We start from the raw sequence: 378 nt of genomic DNA, 5'->3' as shown, positions 1-378 counted from the left end.
GGGCTTCGAGCGGATCCACCAAAGGAGCAGCCCCGAGGTGACAAATTTGTGGGAGGGAATGCGCTCATTTACCGGTTGTAACTCCGTTGCATCACTAAACATGACTGAAAAGAACAGTTGATTTTCCGTTTGTCCTAAGCACGTGATATTGCTAGAGTTCAGGGGTGCAGTTAGTTGGGTATTTATTCTGTACTCTGCTATTTAACCTGTGTAGAAAAATCTGAATCTTGTTAGGAGAACCAGCTCCGAACGTAAGGGACTACATAACAGCCAATGAGTTAACCGTTTTTGTTGAGAGAGGCTTCATTGCTTCTTTGTAATGTACTACTCATAAGGTTGCTGAATATCCATCGACAGCCCACGACCGGTTTCGCCCTT

Source organism: Opisthorchis viverrini (genome assembly GCF_000715545.1).
Source record: "Opisthorchis viverrini unplaced genomic scaffold opera_v5_105, whole genome shotgun sequence".
In the NCBI taxonomy this organism is placed as follows: Eukaryota; Metazoa; Platyhelminthes; class Trematoda; order Opisthorchiida; family Opisthorchiidae; genus Opisthorchis; species Opisthorchis viverrini.
Note: the sequence above shows the minus strand (reverse complement) of the source record.